The 19,461-nt window shown below is 42.3% G+C and overlaps 1 protein-coding gene across 5 annotated transcripts in view; it reads left to right on the top strand.

Annotated features, from left to right (window-relative positions):
• Positions 1-19,461, top strand: part of LACC1 (laccase domain containing 1) — a 259,421-nt gene that overhangs the window by 8,929 nt on the left and 231,031 nt on the right. The window contains exons 6-7 of one of the 5 annotated variants that reach the window (XR_009962533.1): positions 10,189-10,253; positions 12,715-14,241. The exons of 1 other annotated variant lie outside the window; for it this stretch is intronic. The gene's annotated coding sequence lies outside the window, so the exon portion shown is untranslated. Of the gene's footprint in view, positions 1-1,002; positions 3,330-5,723; positions 7,693-10,188; positions 10,254-12,714; positions 14,242-19,461 lie in introns of those variants that run through there. 3 more of the 5 variants (XR_009962534.1, XM_062607397.1, XM_062607395.1) reach the window with 3 other exon arrangements.

The following is a 19,461-nucleotide window of genomic DNA, read 5'->3' as shown; positions in this document are numbered from 1 at the left end:
TCCTTGGATCACCTCTGTGACCTTAGCTGCCCATGTGCCTGCTGTTAGCCCATCTCACCTCAAGGATGGTTTTAAACTAATGCATTTAACTTTGCAGCAAGTAGAAAGACCTTGCAGCCATGCTACTACAATTCAAATGCTCAACAGTATGTTAAGTCACAGTAACATGGTACTGATTGTAAGCCCTGATTTGTTCATGCCTGCTCAAGAATGACAGCAGTGACTTTCTGTTTAGAAAAATACCTCTTACAGGTTGTGGTAGCACTGTGCAAGCTGGACAGCATGTCAGAATGGGCAGAAACACCTAAGGCTTTACATTTAGAAGACAATTGTTACCACAATCGTTGTTCATTATTTCTTTTATAATGAATTACCTAGACTGTAAAGCTGTCAAGACAGGAAGCAGCCTTTTGTACATGGATTACTGTGGTAGAGAACTCCAGGACCAATGAGAAAATAATAATAATGTTCAGTCCCTAAACAGGCTAGGCTGTATATCATACAGACTTTCTTTCAGAATTCCTCTCTACAAGGCATTTTAATTCTCATATTAAAAAAAAAAAAAAAGTTTAGAAAAAGGGCATGATAAAAAGGAGACAAGGCTGTTTCACAATCCTATTTATTCATTTTTCATTCACTGAAGGAGCCAAGCAGAGCAGACCAGCCCTGATTCACCACCTCTAGGGAAGCTCTTAAATGCTTCATAAATTTTTCAGCTGTACCTACCTAATGATCAGATCCCATTTATTAACCTTGCCTGTAAACTTATAAGATGCATTTGCCCTATATTTTTATTAAATAACAATATAAATTATGATAGTGGTATGCCCTGAGGCAACTACAAGACCTGATCACATTGAGTTTTGCTTTTGATAACTATCACTGTGCAGTTAACATTTGTTACTATTGTAAATTCTGAATACAGGTCTCTTTATTTACATTTATATAATTGAATGTAGCGTACCAAAACACATCTGAGAAAAGCTTTATTCACTATTGCAGTAAAACAGGGCAGCTCCAACACAGACTTCTGGTTCCAGTGCTTGGGGAAGCAGTGTGCAACTTCAGAGGCATAGATTAAAGCCTGAGATAATTAGTGAAATGTTCATCCAAACTGTGGCACTTACTGCTACAGGTATTGCACAGGTGAAAAATATTAAGGGGGTGAGATGAAAAATGTTTTTAATGTATTTGTAAAGGTTTGGTCCATTGGTGACTGCTAGTCTTTCCCTACTGACAACCTGAGGAAACAGACTGGGGGCTGGACAGTTGTTATTAGCCTGAGTTCTGTGGTTGATGTCTGCATTTCTGAGCAGCTGCAAACTCAGAAGCTGTGGGCACAGACCTTCAGTAAAACATCTGGACGCGTCTCAACACACAGAAAGTGTATCATTCCTCCCAAATTGCAAGCATTCAATTACAAGAAGGTGTTTCCTTTCCCCAGCAGTAACCAAGTCTGCAGAGTGTTTGTCTTTGCTTTCAGTCTTATTTTCCTCATGTTTATCTCCTGTGCATTGCTTTTTCTGTCCAGCACCACTCACAATTGCCCTAACAAAACTTGTGTTGTTGGAGGAAACAGTTGCCATTCTGCACAGACCAGCACCACTGTTGCTTGCTTTTGTATGCATGTGCCTTTTTTTTTTTTTCAGCCATGTAAAACTTTTTGTCCTCAGCACAGGATCTTTATCAGTATCCTTCAACCCATTCCCATTTTACAGATTTCTGCAAGAGCTCTTAAGTTTCCAGGCTACACAGCAAAGAAGTCAATATTCCTGGGTTCCCTCACTGCTGTCCTCATTTCCACTCCATGCTTAATTTGCTGCTGGGTGATGCAAAGAGGGAGACAAACTACACATACTTGTCCTGAGGCTCAGAGTGGGTTCGGTGTGCTACTCCCCTTGATGTCATGTGTGTGAAGCTTTTCATCAAAGTACCAAAGCCCTCCCTGAACTCCAGCCTCTTGTGCAACAATATAATAGGACAGTGCACTGATGGGACCAGTAAATCCTATATGTAACAGAGGAAATAATGTATTGACCTGCTGAGGGATTTACATACCTCTAAAGACTGATAGCAAGCCCTGCTTGTAAGGCTAACTTGTTCTACTTTCCATTTCCAGTAGTCACTATCCCATCTTTCCAGATGAATGATTCAGATAGAAATGTATATAGATTTAAGAACTGTCCTAATTGGGTATATTCTTGTATCCAGGATGTTGATAATATTTATTCAGTGCCACACCTTTTTATAAGACTAAGAGAGTTTGCTTCTCTGCTTGCTTTTAATACACAGTGCCTGTGGCTGTGCTGCTAAAAAGCATGATTATGGATTTCCCAAAGGCATGCAGAGAAACAGGAAGCTAGCTTTTTTAAGTGATCCCTCTGATCTTTCATTAGTAATCATTTAATTTACAGTAGCATCTCGCATTACAAATGCTTGGCTGGCTCTCTTTGTCTATGAGCTCTCAGGGGTCAAAAGAGGCCCACAGAAGAATTTCTGGAGCATGGTCCCTGGAGGACAGCAGGGCTGAGGTCTCTCTTCCCCTCCTGCAAACATGGCATTATATCTCTAGGGCAACCTGAATTCTGGCAGTCATGGGAGCAAGGACACAGCATGGATTTCCATTTGATTCCTGCAACAGAAAAGAGATCTGAGACCAAAATCAATATATGACTAAAATATGAGAGTTCATTTTCACAGTTGATTTTCTCTAAGGGTTCGTTTCTTCTTGTTCAAATATAATTCACAACTTACTAACTACTCCATTTGTTTTTCTGGTGTTTCCTCTTCTACACATAGTGAAGGCCTAAACATCTGAAATAAATTATTGCAGCTTAAAAATTTGAGGTCTACATACCCTAAAATCAAACAAGCATTTTATAAGGAGGCTGAAAGCAATGTTTGCATTTCAAGATCTATAACTTAACTATCACTTACTCATGTGATGCAAATATTTTAGGCAGCAATTCATAATTCTGGTCAGATGTTTCAGTTCAAAGGGATTTTATCAATGGCAACTATAGAAAACCCTGCCTATCTGAAATAAATATCTGAGCATTTCTCTTTGAGGCACTGAGCTCTACCCTAAGGGAATATTCAAACATACATTGCTTCTAAAGGAAAATGTATTGGTTCTGCTTTGGTTTTCTTTGTTTGAAAGCTGTAAGCTTGATTTTCCTGCACAAGAATGAATCACGGAAAACTCAGTTGTGACAATAAAGTTGTGACAGGTGGCTCAAACCCTTTTGGCTGGTTTTAATAGGTGCTTTTAGTAAGTGCTTCATAAAATTAGCATTAAATAAAATGGGGTTATGCAGGCAATTTTGTTCTGACTTTCTGCTGTCTGTCTTCTTCATATCATTCCCTCAAAAAGCTTTCAGAACATGAAAGTTGAACAGAGCAAGATGCTCGTTAGAGAGGCTTCTTTAGGCTTGTGGATGTTTGTTGCTATATTTGATGCTTAGATCTTTCTCAGTTCCCTCAATTACCATGCAACTTTGATCCTTAAGTTCCCCAAGCACTGAAACTTCCTAGGTCACATAACTCCATGCTAGCTATGGCAGAAAAACAAGCGTAGACTTGATGGTATCATTTCTTCAGCCTATCTGATGCTGCCACAAATGACATTATGATAAAATATCACATCACAACGTCGAGATATGGGGAGAAAAATTTCCTGAGCAGCCCTTCATTTGCTTGAGATTTTAGGGACTATAAGTCAGTAGCATTTTTTTTTTTTTTTGCTTTTCTCAAACTGGGGAAGTTAAAGATAACTTTGCATGCTCTTCTTATCTAGCACGTCTTCATCAGAGCAACATGGGTCAGGTTTTAGAGTCTTGTCCATTGTACAATTATATTGCTGTAATTTCCTTTAAGAATGTCTCCTTAAGAAGAGACTTGACTGCATATGCATTGGCCAGGAAATGCAAAACGCGGCTGACTTCTCTTCATTATTTTTGTGTGACTATTTAACATAAAGTCTGTCAGAAAAGGCAGGCACCATAACATGGGAAAATCAGGCTGCTTGAGCTAAAATGTTCTCATAGGAGAAAGGGTAAGGATTCAGACCAAGCTAATGGCTAGTTTCAACATTTTTGTGATGACATGTTTCAATCTGTCTTTTGGGACAACTCCTCATTTCCTGTTTTGAATATTAAGAGCAATCTGAAATAAAGCATTTAAAACTGAAGAAGTGCCATCACAAATTAAAACAAATATTGAAATCTCAATTCATGCTGAAAAGAGAGTCTGTCTTCCACCAGGCTCATCTTTCTATTTATGTATATCTATCTGCATGAGCTAATCCTCTTATTTCTTCAGTAAATATTTCCTCTGTAGATTGTAGATTGTTATGTTCCCTTCAGTAAATGTTTAGCTAAGTTAGCTAAGTTCTACATGCAACATTTAGCTCCACTAGTCTTTCCTAAAATGATCTGTCCAGCTCTTAGTTCTCTAAATTCTGCCCTGTTAATGGCCATTTGGTGATAATCAGTTTTCACTTACATGCTCTTTTAAAAGGAGAGTGACATTTGAACTTTGTAGAGGGACCATTTTTCTGGTAGGCTCACAAAGTTGTGCTTCTTGGTACAAACGAAGCTTGAAGCAGCCTTAACTAAATAATGTTGATGTCCCTCAATTCCCTCCTTTTCAAGAGTCATAGTCTATTGCACTTCGATTAGGATCTGTTTTAGGCTTCCTAGCTGTAAATCACAATCCATCACAATGTTCCATAAGCAAACTTCATGATGGAGGCTCAAAACAGAAAGTGAAAAATAGTTGGTATACTTGAGGCTGACACAAGATTTATGGTAGGAAAACATTTTTAACCCAAGCAAAAACTTAAAAAAAAAAAAATCTGATGTTGGAAAACTGACACAAGGAAACTAAAACGCAAAAATAATTCCACAGCTTTTGTGGGGTGTGGGTGGGGGGAAGGTTTAACAATGTGTGAAACTGAATATTCATCCCTTAAATTATATCCACCATAGGACTGAGTGCTTTTGTATGTAATGATTTATCCCCAGTAAACTGGGCTAAGGCTGAAAGAAGAGTGAGGTTTTTGCTGAGGTTGTTTGCCCGCTGTAATGAATGATACCAGAAAGGGGGGATACAGCCACATTCCTTTTAGCAAATGAGTTAAAGAGTGCTCAGGCTAATGATGAACCATTTTCTACTGAGCCAATATCTGAGACTGAAAAAACAGCCAGTCATTCCTTGTCTCTGCATCTGTCTTGGAGGCTGTTATAAGCAAACCGAAGCAGGGAACAGAAATCTCCTTTGCGATGCAGCTAGCCTGAAACAGATACCCATGGTGAGGCACTGTTGGATAGAAGAGACAGAAAAAGACAGCACCATGATGATGAAGACATTTCTACACCTGCTCATTAAAGATCTAGTGCAAGAGTTTATCCATGTGGAAACATGGCCCCCTACCATATTGTCTGAGTAGTGCTGCCAAGCATAATCCTATGTGTAGTTATTTGCCACAGTTGCTAAAGCTATCAAGGTTATTTGTGTGGTCAGGATGTTTCTCCAGAACCTGTAAAGGTTGAAGTATTGAATGATTATGGACATGTTCCAGTTCTCCTCTCTCTTTATTCCTAATTTAAACCCTGCTATAGGCATATCATGTACTCACAATCTTGAAATCTATGAAAACAGTGGGAGCACCAAAGTTAATTGTGTGGAGGCAGATAACCACTACATATGTTATGTACATGCAGGACTCTGGGACCTCGCTGAGTCCAGAATAATTCCAGTGAGGGGCAAATCTGCCCTCGCCCACTGCAGATGTATTTCTGAACTGACACTATGGAAGAGAAGCTGCTTTTTGAAATTTCACTCAGCTTGGCTAACAGCCCAACTCTGCAGACTTGGAAGATTTTCTATCATAATATTTCTCTGAAGCTAGCTGTGAGAATAAATGGCATGAGGTATGTTTGGCTCAAGAGCTGAGAGTTTCAAATTTTTGAAGAATCTTGTCTTGTTTGTTATGGAGCAAATCCCAAACTTCTTGCTTAGAAGTCCAAGCTCCCTGCTGCTATGGGGCCCCATCTGAGCAGCTTGGCTGAAAGGGAGCAGCACTCTTCTGTGTGAATACTTACATTAGCATTTCTACTCTCAACCATACTAATTATTACAGCAGAAATAATTTCACAGTGGACAAGGCAGATTGACCTCCTGGTCAGTCCTGGGTGGGCAGACAGGATGAGGGTGCTAAATATGGTGAAACTACTCCTTACTTGTATGGCAGCCATCTAAGACTCTGAGCAAGGCTGTGGTGCTGGGGAGAGACAGATCATGAAGAGGAATAAGCCTATTATTTTGGGTTCTGCTAGAAACACATGGAATAGGTCAAAGAAGACTTTTTTGCACACTACCTACTGTATATTTTGCTCCAGTCTGCCCAATGGGAATTTACTGAGCATCATGAGTACTATTTCTTTTGGCGCAATAGTTATTTCTGATACCCTTGATCCTACCTAGCCCCTGGAGGGAGGCTCAGACATATTGGTACAAGTAGATCCTTCAGTATTTGGAGTGATCAGTTGAATATCCTGTTATTACCGCACTTCTCATAAGAAAGCATGAAGAGAAACTTCTAATCTGTGAATTTACTGTGGTTTTATTATTCTGTGTGGGTAATGCCACTATTTGGGACAGTAGTGCTATGAACATAGCTGACAAGATGGTCAACTATGAAGACATAGCACAAAGATCTGAAGGCATCCTCTTCTAGACAGTAAAATCTGTAGACCAAGAGACCTGTAGGGCTGTGCCAAACTTTCAGGCCCTGAAAGCACCATCCCAAAATTTTGGAGCTGTGACACTCATACCAGATGTTCTCAAAGCTGGGGAAGGAGAGGGGGAGATTTCTAGGAGACATCCAAAGAACAAAAATCCCATGGCTTTGACTAAGATATGTTTGGGTGGCAACTGCAGCTGAGTTTGGGGTCATATAGGGAGCCCCAAAAGCACAACATCTGCAATGAAAAAGCAACCCCTTTTCTTTAAGTTGTGGGTCACAGAGTTGTTCTGGGAGCTATGATGTAATGCCCTGTCATATTTTAAGACTGGCTCTGGCTGCTATTGGAAGGCCTGTTGTGTGAAGTGCACACTTTTTTAAGGAATAGGAATGTCAACACATTTTTGGTCTAGCAGGAAGCATGCTATAAAATATTTCTTCTGTAAGGAGTCAAAATTTCCAGGCATAGGTAAGGCCCTTTGTTTCAATAAAAATCAGTTGTTGCAGTAATGTAGTAAATACATTCTGAGTTACCGCTTTGGCAAAACCAACTTTGACCATTTTGTTCTCAAATTCTGTTGGAGTATGCAGTTTCTACAGACCATCTCAGGAAATTTTGGCCTGTTTCCTACTTCCTGCCTTATCCACTGTGGGAAACAGCATTTTTATTCTCATTTATTTATGAAATGAGCAGAGGGAACAATTTGAAATTGTTGTAGCATTTTTTTTCTCCTGTTTGCAGATTGCAGTTTTCATAGGTGTGTTTTGAGTTGGACAGTAGTTAAAGTTTTCAGCTTTGAGGACATAAGTACAAACAAATGTTTTGTGGAGGTCATTGTTTGTGTTTCAGATTTACTGGTCAGCTGTGATTCATCAGATTAGCCCTTCGTTTGGAGGAGTGAGAGTTACCTTTCCCCATGCATAACTGCTTGGAACTGGAAGCATAGTTATGGTCAAAATCCTCTCGATGGGAGAATAAGTGCCAACAAAAAATGAATAAAAACTTGTGAAAACAAGAATATAAAAGGTAAAACCATTACCAAAGAGAGTGTTGAAGTGAATAGTCCCAAATAACTTTGAGTAGAAAATTCACTTTTTATAGAGAGTGCATCTACCTCCTGTAAAAACAGGAGGAGTATGGAAGCATTGTTAGCCAAAGCCTAGTGGTGGTCTGAGGACCTCACAGGAGAAGGGCAGTGCTCTGCCTTGTTCCAGTGTGGGTTTGCACAAAGCATAAAGACCACAGAATGCAAAGGGCCATCTCCTTTCTCCCTCCGTGCAAAGCCTCATCTTACTAAGAAGAAGTGGAAGAGAGCACTAGTAGTACACCTAATCCAAAAAGTGTTGGGGGTAAAATGTATTCTGGTTAAACTTGGAGGGCAGCATACACTCTCTTAAGGCACCCCAGCTTGCCCAGTGCTGCCTCCTCCTGCAGGAAACACAGCAACTCAGTCAGACTTCTTGGGTAGGTGGTGCAAATGTGGCAGTATTTTTACTAAATGGGAAAAAATGGAACTATATTGAACTAAAGGCTGGTAGTTTACCTCAAAGCTTTATAATTAAGTCAGCAAACTCTGACCTTTCAGCTGCCATAAAGGACGTATAAACTGAAGTTCTTTGGTGTGTTGGCTTAAGATTGGAGTTCATCACTTCCCATGGGAGACCTAATTAGACTGATGGCCATGAGGGACTTGTAAAAGGTCGAGAGGAGGAGAAGCTGCAAAATGAACTAAAAGGACTAAAAGGCGGAAGCCACATTTTTATCCTACTGAGTCTGGCTAGTGACCTGTTGGAAACAGAGATAACTTGGACAATCTTAAGCACTCAAGGATTATCCAGGAGGATTCACAGGCTGACATGACTATTAAAGATGAGATTCTGATGAAAGTGTACCCTGATTTATCAGTTCTATTATAGGAGTGCTGCACTGGAACTACTTGGGAAATTGCTTCATATTGTTAGTTTAATGAAAGAAGCTTCCTTTGTTTCCTAACACCTGCATGTCTAGATCAATATTTAACTTCTAAATCAATGTAATTCTTTGTTTGAGAGCAAAGAACACTGACGTTTCTTCCATTTTTGTTTTACGGTGTCCTCAATATTCTTATCTGTTAAGACAAATTAACCAATTAGTCCTTCAGTGTCCCTGAACATGCCTGCATTCACGATTTGGCCTGCAGAACTGACACTAACAATTACCATGTTTTATTCGGAGTTGAGCTTTGCCAGTGGTTCTGAGCTTTTCTTACTGCAAACTCTAGCACATGACTCTGTTACATTTCCTTAACATTTTCAAGTGCTTATTTTTTCCAGCAAGTGATCACAAAGAAATCTCCCATAGCCTCCCTGTTGTTATTTCTTACTTTAATGATGTGCACTGCAGTCTTCATTCTCCATTATCTAGTATCCAACTGTATTTTTCAGTATATCTGGTAAAACTAAGATGATATTATTGTTCACTGGTGATGCTGATGGTACAATTGAAGCCTCTACAGTGGGAACTCGACCTGGATTTTGAAAGCTGCTCTGTGAGATGGACCTGGAAAACCTTTAATTTCATCAGTTTATAGAAGGGTTAAATTAAGCATGAATGAAAACAAACATTAGTACTTTTGTGGAAGAATGTGGAAGGTGGTAAGACTATTTTCATGAGAGATATTTTGAGTTCATGGGAAATGTTTTGAGGGGGAGCATAGAATTATTGGCAGAAAATGTGAAGTTGAAGGTCTCCAGTATCTCAGAAGAGTTTGTTCAGTGCTTGAGAATACACAGACAAGTCCAGGAAAAAAGATTTATTGGAATTCAAAGGAAGTCATGGAACATACAGATTTCTCTGCTCTTTGAACAGAAGTGCCAACTCATTTGAATGCATATGCTTCCATCCATATTTTTATCACTTATTTACATGCATAGGCACACACTTTCAACTATGCATCTGTGTTTATAAGTGCACACAAGAGCCATGCATGACTCTGAACTTGGTTTTGTTAATATATGTATCAGGCTAGACAGACAAATAGCAATAATATTTCTCCCGCTTGCTCATTCTTGGATTGCTCATTTGCATATTTATGCATCTCCTATTTTCTTCTTAAAATAACCCCCTGTGACATGATCTGCCTAGGTTTTCATGAGGACACAAATCACCGAGCTTCTGCTTTTTTGATTAATTCTATCCACTTCATTTTTGCAGTTGTGGACTTTCCTGAATGTGAGGCTATGCCATCATTCATTTGCCTTCAGCAAAGGCACAGTGGCTCCAGAATGAACTCTTAATTATGCTCAGCATTTCAATACCATCCATAACAACACAAAACTTGGTTGAATATCAACTTTATTTGCTTTGTAAAGCTGACTTACAGTACTGTCACCTAACAGAAACAGGAATAAAACAGGATGAGTTTTAAATCATTTTTATTTTTTTATTTTATTTATAACAACAGGTATCACAAAACTGGTATAAGAAGAAAAGAAATTGAATTAATCAAAGCAAGATATAACTTAAAATGTAAGTACATTCACAGGATTCATTACACAGTTACATAGCCATGCAGTTGTGACCTATCTGCTCTTTCTCTCTGCTTTGTACTCAGTTATGCTTGTGCTTTATATAAACTGAAAGACCTACAAGGAAAGAACTATATCCTGGATTGTGGGACAGCCTTTGTGCTATGCTTCCAACAGCAAAACACATGCTTGTACCAACATCAGATTACCCCAAGAGGTGTAAATCCAGCTCAGCTATCAAAGGAAGGATAAACCCAAAATAGAAAATGAATTAGTGGCCTAGCGTAAATCTTCCCACTTCAGCACTAGTGCTGGATATAAATTTTCTGATGGAGAAAAAAGCTTTCCTGGGAAATCCCAGCATTTGAACATGCAGTACTTAATCTGAAATGTCTAGGGGATTGCTGAGTTACCAAAGCATACACAGATGGTTGTTGCCCCATGACCAGGGAACCAAGGACAGGATATACTCCCTCCTTTATAGCCCTCCCTAATGGAGGATTACAGAGAAAGACTAACCTGGAGTGAAAGAAATCTCATGCTGCACAGTGAAGGAACAAGGAGCAGCAGTTAGCACTTATATGAAGGGAACTTATGTAAGGATTTTTTTTCCTTCCCAATAAGGGTGTTGCCCAGAGAGGCAATGATATCTCCAGCCATGGATATTTCAAAACTCGTCTGGACAAGGACCACAGTAACCTGATCTAACTTCGAAGTTAGTCCTGCTTTGAGTAGGGCTTTGGACCTCCAGACTAGCCTAAGTAATTCATAGAATCATAGAATAGTTAGGGTTGGAAAGGACCTTAAGATCATCCAGTTCCAACCCCCCTGCCATGGGCAGGGACACCTCACACTAAACCATATCACCCAAGGCCTCGTCCAACATTGTCTTGAACACTGCCAGGGATGGAGCATTCACAACCACCCTGGGCAAACTATTCTAGTGCCTCACCACCCTAACAGGAAAGAATTTCCTCCTTACATCCAATCTGTGACTCTTTGACTTCAGACAGAGGAAACATTGATATTTCTACTTGATTTAGTCAACCAAGATCTCCTTTATAGTCATTAGAGAGAACCTGACTGCCACTCATTTTCATCCTAAGCTATTTATGTCCAAGAAGTTGCACCCAGAAAAGGCGTCTAAGCCACCTAGCTTAGAGATGGACAACTACATGGTAGACAACTGCATTTAGATAAGAGGAGCAACACCTACTTTACCTCCTGAGAAATTCTTTTTGCAAAGGGGATCCAGAGCTCACAGGCTGCTTTACCTCAGAGGAACGTGGTGGGATGTGGGAACCATGGAAGCCTTCAACAAATGCTCAGTGAAATTTGTATTCTCACTTAGATATTCTGAATATTCATTTTTTTTTTTGTATCTATATCATGATAGATCCTGAAGGGCTTTGCAAAAGTCCCCTTATGGTATTAATTCAACTAAAACTGATTTAACAATCTGAGTGAACTGGTACATCCTCTGAGGAGTTTTCACTTTGGGTTCAGTCACAATCAAACAAAATAAGTTTTAGAACAGAGCTCTCATGAAATTCGATTCCTCAGGAAAGTTGCAGTGCTCAAGTGAGGGTTGAATGCTGCAGACAGGTTCTTGAAGCTGTTATGCTCATATTCAAATGAGATGGTCACTGTTAGTACCATGTCTGCAAGAAAGGGAAACTGCGAATGAAAAATATTTGCATCATTGTCAGTTTGTGAGCCTGATTAAGAATATAGAAGGATCACCCTGATTTGTGTATGGTTGAAAAAAGTCATTATATGTAAAGAGATATTTCCAGTGTAATGAAAAGAAGGGTAGAGCGTGAATACCTAACAAATACCATGCTGAATGTCTGACTTACGTCTGTTACCTCTGAAATGCTGGGTTTTCTTACTGAGCTGGTTGTGAAAGCTAAGGTTATTTTCTGCAGCCAAGGGATACGCTGCCAAGAACGGGCAAAGTCCTTTTACTGCCTTTCCTCTGAACACCGTTTTGACAGACAGGAGACTCGGTATTCACCAACACAAGTAACAGACATTTCTTATCAGCACCTGGGAGCAAAGCCATTAAGATCCTTTTTTTTTTCTAGGAGGTACTGGTATGCCTCCCACAACCGTACACACAGTTTTAATTAAGATGTGATGTTTACCACCATCTTTCTGAGCCAGAACAGGTGTTGAGCTTCAGCAAAAGGCTCTTCCAAGGTGACTGGAGAAGCCAGTGATGTATGGAAATTAATGAGATTTTTGTGGTCAAATTTTTCTCAGTACTGCTTGCCATGAGGAGGTCTTGATTCCTTATTGCAGCCTTTGGGGATCTTCCATAATCAGTCCAATGTTATTACTAAAAGTAATGATAAAACCACTTCTCTCAAAGTGCTTAGAAACATTAATGACTATAAATAACACATCTGAGTGGTGAAAAAAGCATCTTTACACCAATAAGTGAACTCTTTCTCTCCTAGGTGAAGAGAGAGAAGTTAACTTGCCCAAAGTGCCAGAACAAACTGGTAGGAGCAGCAGAAATAGTCTTGACCGGCATTGGAGCATGGGTGGATGCCAAACCATGCACTTGCTTGGTGGATGGGCTTGAGACCTCCATGAGAAGCCAAGGCACCATTCTGTGCTGGGCTCTGTATCCTTTGCTCTCTACATGGTTAGCCCAAACTGAAAAGCATACCCCTTAGCTCAGCCTGGCAGCCTCCATGTTGTTAGGACTAGTGCCAGCTGTGATCTAAAACCTGGGCACTGTGTCCACCTGGCACTAAGCCCCAGCTTCCCCATCCTGCCTGCCAGCAGGACTCCTGGGGGTGCATGTCCCCCAGATACGTGGGTTGGAGTCTCCCAGAGCACAGGTAGCATCACCACAAATGCACAACATGCCCTGTACCCATATCTTGGGGAAACCGGACTCTTCTCTGTGTGGACTATGAGCTGAAGGAGAAAACATTTTATGCTATTAATAAGAACAGAGTTTGGTTCATTGGTTCTGAAGCGGACAAATGTCAAATGTGTAAAACTAAAGGAGCACTTGTTTTGAAGACAGATCAGCTGCAAAAATGAATTTGCTTTGCTTTCCAGATCCTCCTACGAGTCCCCAGAATAGTTGGTGTGGTTTGCAGTTACAGCAGCCTATTTCTGAGTATGTTTTCCTCTCTCTTGTGCTAGGAAAGAGACAAAAAAAGAAGTCCTTCTCTGCAACAAGAGAAACAAGAGGCTCCCTACATTTCATGTGTGGAAAATCAAAGGGTATTATATGCAGGTATGACTGCTTTCACAGCTACATGCATCTCCATCACAGGATGAAGAGGGGGTTTGTAAATAGCCTGGTGTTCCTGTATTGACATTTCCTCCGCAGGCAGTGCTCTGGCTTTGTGCAGGCGCCTGGCACTTGCACACAGCTCTGCTCTGTTATGGAAAGCCAGGCATGCGTGAGCTGATTGCTGGAGACAAGCGAGGAAAAGGGGGACCTTGGCGAAGACGAGTCAGTTGGGGACAGGGAACACTGTGTCTTTTGTAGAGTGTTATTAAGAGGGAGAGGGGAGGCACAGCGATGCTTGCACGGCATCCCCAGAGGCAGACCTGCTGGAGCACGGCAAAATCGTGCAGCAAGAAAATGAAAGCCTTGGGGTGAAATACAACTCCCATGCAATTGTGGATTACAAGTTCTGGGGAGGAAGGAGGGGTGGGGGTGGAAATCACGCCGTTGCTGCTATGGAAACCAAATCCTCCCCATCACAGGGAGGAGATGTGCCAAAGTCCTGGGCAGCCTGGCTGCTGCTCACATCACAAGCCAGACCCCCTCTGCTCCCCACCTCTCTGCTCTCTCCTAAGACCTTAACAGTTTGAAGGCCCTGTGTACAGAAATGGAGGGTTATGAAGCTGCAGTAGTGTTCAACCAACCTTCCTGGAAGAATATATTCAGTCTTTCTCTGAGAACTGCCAGAGGCTTTCCAGTTATTATTTTCTATTACAGGAATATGCAGATACTTTTGCTCTCTCTCCTGCCCCAGTCCGGTTGAGGGAGAAAAGGTGTTTAGAAGGATCACCTGTGTTTCATGTCTCCCTCCTGGGTTTTTTCCACTGCTGAGGTTGGATGAGAGATACTGGCTGGAGAATTCATTTTGGAGTGGGGCTCCTGGGTGTGAGTAATCTAGCAGAGGAAAGTGCTTCCTATTTCTGCTTCCATGTCAAGAAATGAGAGCAGGATTTTACTGGCAGAGGTGATGGGGAGTGAGGATCAAGGAAGAGAAAGGAAAAGAAAAGGGCTGATAAGGGCTAAGCAGGTATACCATTAGCAAATCTCCATCTGTGCCTGCACCAAGCTGTGGGGTATGAAAAGTGGTTGCGCTCGAAGCCCTGGGTATAGAAATATCTTGTTGAGTTTTTTTGTTTGTTTGTTGATTTGGTTTTGAACAGCAGCTGTGTTCATTACAGCATGTGTGCTCATGGCCGTTTTGTATTCATCAGTTGTCTTATACCAGAACCAAAGGCGTGTTGCTCAGTGGATTACTACAGACAGGAAAGCTGGTAGCTATATATTTGCTGCACCATCCACATACAGACACTGTATTTCTGAGAAACCTCTTAAACAGGCTAATCTGCAAGTATAAGTAGAGCCCATGGCATAAAATGGTCATAGCTGAGTTTGAGACCCCTGCTTGGAGGGAGCCCTGGTACCTGCTGGGATGACAAGAGTTATCTGCTGAATTCCTCAGGAGGTAAAACAACATTCCCTATATCAGGAGCCAAAAAGCCAGGTTCTGTGCCAGTGGCATGGGACGTTACTAGAAACTGGGAAAACACATCAGAGAGGCATATCTACCCTATTCTTTTATTATTCCCTTTGTATCCCTCATTAGCTGCTGAAAAGACTGAGTACAGCTATTCTGCTCGTCTAACACAATTCCTTCTGAGAGGAATAGTGTCATTGAATTAAATTGCACCAGTCATGGGTATATTATTATGAATTACCAGCAAATATTTACAGGATTTTGACTTCATTGAGGTTTGCAGGGCTTCTCTAGCTCTGGATATCAGCAGAGGTAACCCATGTACGTGATTGTGAATACCCTGCTTGCTGCTACCAAAAGTTTTTAGGAGCACACTGGCAGGCTTGTAGTACATATTATAAGGCTGCAGCATATTTTAATTGTGTCTAAAAAAAAAGGCATCTGAAGACATAAAGAGAGACCACCTGAGTCCCAAGAGAGGGGCTGGAGCTGGGAGGAATTTCACTGCTCTAATGATCAGCATCTTCTGAAAAGACAGCAGCAGGAAGAATGTGAAGTGTTTGTCCTATCTGCATTGTTCCATGACAAGAGATTCCCCCTCTATTATGAGCCCATTTTGGTTACAGTAAAACTCCTGCATGCCTCACTTCAGTGATTTTCAGTGAAAGGTCAGGAGGGGGTGGGTGCTGGAGCAGCTAATTCAGCAATTGTACAGTGCCTGCTCTTAGGTTCTTGGGGTTTTATTCTGTATTAAAAATAAGAAGCTGCTGTTTACTCTGAGATTACTGAATGTCCTCTGTTCCCATGATACCTAGCAGAGGTTGACAATTATTCTCCCTGGGTTTTCCCTGCAGCTATTTTCTTTGCTGGCAGGGAGGAAATTGTTCATGTTTCATTTGCGCTACCGTTGTTCCAGCTGCCAGATCAGGGATGTTTGTCCGCCAGCCTTCATCAGTGGCAGAGGCTCCCCTTCAGACCTGCCATCTGTTAGCGTTATTCCTATTATCATCTGAGGATTGTCGGCGCCTAGATGGATGTCCCTCTCTGCTACGCACTGTTCCAGCATGTCAGGTATAGCAGAAGGGACACAGCAGAGACAGGTAAGGGACACAAGGGGCTGGAGAGGGGGACTTACTTGTCCTGGCCCTCTAGGCAAGCTGGGAATGGAGCATTGAGCTAGGTGCACCCTCCTGTCTCCAGCCTCTCTGTCTTTTACTGAAATGACTCCTTAAATATCCACTGGAAATGTTCACAGCCAGATTGGATGAAAATTCCCCATCCTTGGAGGCATTCAGTGCCAGGCTGGATAGGGCTTTGAGCAACCTGGTCTACTGCAAGGCGTCCCTGTCAATGGCAGAGGGGTTGGAACTAGATTATTTTTAAGGTCCCTTCCGAACCAAACCATTCTAGGATTCTAGGATTCTGTCTGTCTTACTAAGCAAATTCTAAGTGTGCACTGTTTTCTTTTGCCCACAAATAACAGCTGCAGCAAAACACAAGGGTCTGCTAGTCCCCAGTTTACAAAGCTAAGCTTCTTATAAACATCCTCATACCGAATCCTTGTATCATCTGGCAAGATAAAAATAAAGGAGAATAATTTTCATTTAGTTTCACCCAGCTCTTAGGCAGCTGGGATTCTCTGTAACACGAGGTACTTACTGCTCTATAGGGTATTTTTTGGTTGACTGTTCACGGAGTCCCACATGAGCCCTTTCAGTCCTGGATGTTCAGATGCTACAGTCTCAGCTTGGGCTCATGCTGAGCCCCTGTTGTGCCAAATGAAACCCTTGGCACTGTGCTCGGATGCATCCCTTGCGCCTGGCCGTGCTAAAACCCCTGTGCGGAGATAGCACCATCATTTCCTCGCCGGCCGTTCCCGTTCCCTTTGTCCGGAGCTACCGGAGTCCCCCCGCCGAGCCTGCAGTGCCGGCGCTGCACCGCTGAGCGGCACCGTCCGCCCGGCGACGCGGGGCCCGCCCGGGCCGGCTGCTTCCACCGCCCCGACGGGGGATGCGCACACATGAAAACAGCTTTCCCCCCCAAGTTCAGCCACGAAAGCCAAAGGGCTGTGAATTCGAGGGGCACACAGAGGTCTGCGAAACACGAGTGCGTGCATCACTGGTGCTTGTGAAAGGGGGATTGATAAAGCACTGCCAAGAGCCCAAACACAAGTGTCCAAACGGCTCCAGTCCCAAGGAGTATTTCATCATTCACAGGAGTATTCTATGATTCCATGATTTACAGCATTTGGATTTGGTAGGAAGTGGTTTTTTGTTTTGTTGGGGTTTTTTTCGTTTGTTTGGTTTGGTTTGTTGCTTGGTTTGTTTTGTTTTTTTTCCCATCCTATCTTGTTTTCACAGAATCACAGACTGGTTTGAGTTGGAAGAGACCTTAAAGATCATCCAGTTCCAACCCCCCAGGGGCACCTTCCACTAGACCAGGTAGCTCAAAGCACCATCCAACCTGGCCTTGAACACTGCCAGGGATGGATCATTTTCATTTTTGAAATGACATTTGTGCCTCCAGATGTTCAAATGATTCAGTATTAAAATGTTCTCAACAGCACTGTCTTTAGTTCCTTGGGTTTTTTTCTTTTATTTTCTTTTTTTGAGATGAAACTTGCCAGACAAAATTTTCAACTCTAAAATAATTCAGTGTTTGCCGTTTGCCATTCTATGAGCAATATTTCTAGCAAATGGCTTTATACAGGTAGATCTCTACATCATGTCTATTTTAACTTTCTGAAAATTATGACTGGTTTTCTAACATGGAAATGTGGGTATTTGATGAGCAGCAGTTATGTTTTTAAGTTAATTTAATAAGTCTTAGGAAGGATATAAAAATAAACTGGTAAAAAAGAAACATTTCAAATCCTGTCAAACAGAAACGGGATCTGTAGTTTCCATTAGTTCAGCTCCTTCATTTTATGACCGCAAATCATCCCAAGAGCCCTCCCAGTCCTGATCTAAGCACTGCAGAGGCTGGTGTGGGGGTACTTGAAGCTGTGTAGGTAGACATGCCAGTGTCCTGACCCCACATCGTGCAGCCAAGGGACCCACCTGCAGGACACCACCTCTCCTTTCCAGAGGAGTCTGTGGTGACAGAAATGACTGCAGGGGTGCCCCTCCATCTCACCCTGGTCACCATGTGTGAGTCTGGCTTCAAGAACTGGGAGTCTTCCAGATTTACCAGTTTGCATGTGGCCACTCTGTCTGCTCTGCCTGGCTTAGCCACTTCCCTCCTCCACCTTTCCCAGCCCAGAAGTGCAATTTCTGTATTCGTTTCCCTGTGTGTACGTTTTGGAGCAGTCGGTTGGGTACAGAGCTTTGCCATTTCAGAGAGCAGGATTGCTCCTGCAGTCCAGCTCATCACTGGTGCCTTTTTAAACAAAGGACTGTTAGTCCTTTGAGCAAGAGGGAAGAGGATTTGACAGTTCCTTTGTAAAAAAAAATGGGTTTATTTTACATACATTTGAAAAAGATAGTTCTGTTGTTGACAGCCAGAGCTAGAATAAGCCTGAGGAATGAGTAGGTTTTGTTGCTGGATGGCTTGATATATGACACACACCCACCAGTAATCAATACCTGTAAGTTAGACAGAGCTTGGAGGAAGGACTCAGAGCTACATCATCCTGGGGACACCCCCGGGCCCAGCTTCTCAATGTTATACAGCGTACCCATTGAATTCACTAGCATAACATACTCTGTGGAGACCTTGCACGAAGATCAACTGCAATGTTTTAATAGTTTTTGCTCCGTGTTTCAGCAAGTTAAAGGTGGACAGGGCCAGGCTGACCCTAGCAGTCACGAGCTGGATGGATACCCCATGGGCACGTATAGGAGACGATGGCTGCACATCCCTGCTGTATAATAATGTACATTGTTTTCTCTGTCTTACGTGCTTTAAGCAAAAACAAAACAAAACAAAATGGACTGTGTCCTGCTTTCCCTCTCTTCTCCAGACCAGTCAAATTCCTGTAGCTCTGCTTTTCTTCCCTCAAAGGCCCTTGCGCCAGGACTGGTGGCACAACAAACAAGGCTTTTCTAAAGAAAACCAGGCAGCAGAGAGTCCTTTAGCCAGTTGCACCCTTTCACTGGCTTTGAATCCAGAAGGGCTGATCCCTAACAGTTGTCCTGCCAAGCCTAAATGAGCTGTGTCATCTTGGGTTTGGATGCTTTCCCTCTTGGTCCCGGGCATTTTCTTCTGCAATCATTGTAGGGCACAGGCAAACCAGGCAGCTGCTGAGGGGAGCTGATGTCCAGACCTGCAGAATGGCCCATCACCGGTGGCTTTGCCAAGGCTGCAGAACCAGGTGGCCCATTGCAGACAAGGCTGCGGTGATGAGGGCTGTGTTTGCACATGGAAGGAGACACAGCCCCTTCCCACATGGCCTCTCGTGCCCCACAGAGCTTCCAGGAGCAGCCCCCGCCCCCCCCAGCAAGCCAAAAGAAGCCTCATCTAACTTCTGACCAGCCTTGA

Source organism: Pezoporus occidentalis, unplaced genomic scaffold, assembly GCF_034315485.1.
Source record: "Pezoporus occidentalis ecotype Australia unplaced genomic scaffold, CSIRO_AGI_Poc_V1 ctg122, whole genome shotgun sequence".
NCBI lineage: Eukaryota > Metazoa > Chordata > Aves > Psittaciformes > Psittacidae > Pezoporus > Pezoporus occidentalis.
The sequence above is the reverse complement of the archived record's forward strand: the minus strand, read 5'-3'. Positions and strand labels throughout refer to the sequence as shown.